Source organism: Gossypium arboreum, chromosome 6 (assembly GCF_025698485.1).
Source record: "Gossypium arboreum isolate Shixiya-1 chromosome 6, ASM2569848v2, whole genome shotgun sequence".
Lineage (NCBI taxonomy): Eukaryota > Viridiplantae > Streptophyta > Magnoliopsida > Malvales > Malvaceae > Gossypium > Gossypium arboreum.
In genome coordinates, this window is record NC_069075.1 from 121,353,647 (window position 1) to 121,357,135 (window position 3,489).

The window sequence follows — 3,489 nt, forward strand, 5'->3', positions numbered from 1 at the left end:
TATTTCGAGAATGCCAACGAACCTCCTTATATCATCATTCAGCCCATCCTCGAAGCATTTACACATAATAGCTTGGACGAAATGCATTCTCGCGTGTATCGGCTAAGCCTCACAAATTTTCGTTCATAGTCGGTAACCGACATAGAACCTTCTTAAGATCAAGAAATTCCCAAGTCACTTGCTCTCTAGGTACCACGAAGTCGAGTACTCCACCAATAGTAGGTGGAATCACGTAGCAAGGAGATGGTACACTTTAAGCATTCATCGGTGTACAAGATAGCTCATCGAGCACCGGATAGTGTTGTCCAACCGAAATTCAGCTCGTTCGGCATCATCATCATCCGTAGCTTTAAATTCAGTGGCCCCATGTTTTGAATCCTATCATTGGGGCTTACTTGACCTTATTTGGTCGATTCACGGAGGTATTGTAGGTCTTGGGGTTGCATTTGTCGGGAATGGAGGTCGTGGGACAGCCGTGTTAGTTCGAATGTATTGATTAAACCATTCGTTCATCACACTATAAAAGGCTTGCCTAGCCTCATCATTCGGATTGCTGGCCATAGGTTGAGAGTCCGTCGGCGCTGTCCCTTGTGCGGGAGCAGGCGCCACACTCTCCACATCATCAGCTATTGCTCGGTTGGGATCGAGACCCATTGCTATAAACAAACTCAAAGTCAAATTGTCGAAATCACCACACTATCGATTCATCATTTAATGGCATGTATAGCTAGACCCCAAACACCTCACGGTAGTCCTAGAATCGACTAAACCGTGGCTCGATACCATAAAATTGTAACACCCGAACCCGAGACCATTGCCGGTGTCGGACACGAGGGTTAACAAGCCAAGTTCACATGGTTTGCCCACCAATTTGACATTTCCAGTCAGGCTGGAAGACTGCATCACCGTCGCCTTAAAATCATATCTCGAGTTTCAAAACTCGGAAACTGGTTTCGTAAATTTTCCTGAATTTAGACTCATATATCCGTCCATGGATTTATTTCTAGAATTTTGGATGGGCCAATTGGTACAGTTTATTAGTTAAAGTCACCCATGTTACAGGGATCGACTGCTCTGACCTTCGCGCGGTATAACTTGAATATCTCTCTGTACAGGGCTTTGATGCTGGTGTCGTTTGTTTCTAATGAAACTAGACTCAAAATGGAATCTGTACATATAAGGTATGTCGCCTAATTCTTTCTGGATAATTTATAGTAAATTTTAAAGTTGCGACAGGGAACCCAGAAACCGTTCTGGCCCTGTCTCACAATAGCATTAATATCTCTTAACATGTAACTCCTATGACCATTTCGTTTCTTCCATATGAAAATAGACTCATCAAGGTTCATTTACATAGCTTATTCACTATTTAATTCCATTTATACGAATTTTGGTGATTTTCACATTCACGTCACTGCAGCTGGCAGCATCTGTTTTAAGGTAGGTCTTACCTATTTGGTAGTCTCCATGAACCAACTAGTCTTTGCCATACATAGGTTCTTATATGATCATTTTAACCATGCCAATGGCTGATCATATGACCAACATTCCCATTTCAAGCCATAGCCACATCATGACACCAAATATATACATACAAACCACAATTATTCTAAGTTCATGTTCCTTTTCGAGCCATTTTCGCATGGCCGTACATACTTACATCACCACATATTTAACAAACAAGGGTAGTCCTATACATGCCATTTCAAGTTCAACCAAGAATTTATACCAAAATGGGGCTTGATAGTGTGGATGACTTGACTTCAACGATCCGAATCCGATTGCTATCGGCGAAATCTAGAAAAGCGAGAGCCAAAGCGGTGGAGTAAGCATTTTTATGCTTAGTAAGTCTCAAGGAATATAATCAACTCTAATTACAGCAATACATTCACATAGTTAAATGCATCATTTCATTAATGCGCATTCACATAATCATACTTACTTTACCATCCCAACTCTTATGTTCATACACAAATAACGGCTTCATTAAGGCCGATAACTCGCTCCATCATAGGAGCGGATATTCATCGCTCTTACTCCTAGCGCGCAAAGCACACACCGCACTTACCTTATCATTGGGAAATTTCACAAGTGCATTAGCTGAAATTTTCCAGCAAGCTCATAATTTTCAAATCACATACCTTGGAGTTTATCCGGATGTCGGTACTCGTTCAATCGCCTTGGGACATAGCCGGTTATGGTAACCCGCACCAAGGCCAGCGGGACTTTACCGGATATCACGATTTGCACAAATGCCTTGGTCTTAGCCGGATTTAACAACTTACGAATGCCTTGGGTCTTAGCCGGATATAGCTACTAGCACAATTGCCTTGGTCTTAACCGGATATAAATTTCAGCATAATTGTATTTGGGCTTAGCCGGATATCATTCAATTTCTCATGCACACATACATCAATAATCATTGGACATACATATTTCATTTTCGTTACTAAGGCTCAAACACAATTATAATCATTAGCATATTCACCTTGGGACTTAGCGGGTGGAATTCAAATACTCATACACACATAATCAATAATCATACACAACCATATTTCATCTCACATAATTCAAGTAAGGTCACTTCTTGAGGACTTACCTCGGATGTTGTCGAGCGGCTTTTTGGCTATTCGATCACCTTTTCCTTCCCTTGTCCAATTGTGGCCCTCTTAGCTCTTGAGCTAATTCAAACAAATTCAATTTATTAAAACCTCATTGTGCTTGCTTATGGCCGAATATGACAAGGATTTTAAATGGTCATATGGCCACTCTTTAGCTTGAATACACAATGGTCATGCACATTTTATACTACATCAAGCAATTCAATACAATTTATTTGAGCATCAAGGAAATGCTAAGGCCTTCAATAGGCTACCCAAGGCCGAATATTCATGTACATGTTGAGGCCAATTATGCACTTAATACCTCACAAAACAGCATGCATTTTACTAGTTAATGCTTTGCATATTGTGGCTCAAAACTTATAATATAGCATCAAGCACTTATATGTGTGCTAGGCGAATTGTGCTTGAAATTTCACAATTATTCTTCAACATCTTCTTCTTTAAACCAACTTATTCATCACTTACTTCATAGCCAAAACATCATGTGCAAACATATATATACAATATGAGCATGGCGAATTTTCAAGGTGTCCATAGCCATCCAAAAATACAAATTTTAACTAACATGCAAGAAGCATGAACCATGCTCATGAATGGCGAATATGACAATCATGCTCCTTTTAACTTCAATCATGATAAATCAAAAGAAGGCTCAAAATCTTGCTCAAGAGTAGACAATCCATCATTGCATGCATCATCATCAAGCTTCACACTTAGCATGCAATGGCTTTATCACCATAACAACTTTGGCCAAATACCATTTCCATGGCTTAACAAAGATTTGAGCCATGGCTAACATGCACATCAAGTTAGCAACCAAAACATGCATGAAACTCCTAACACAACCTCATACATACCTTAATCT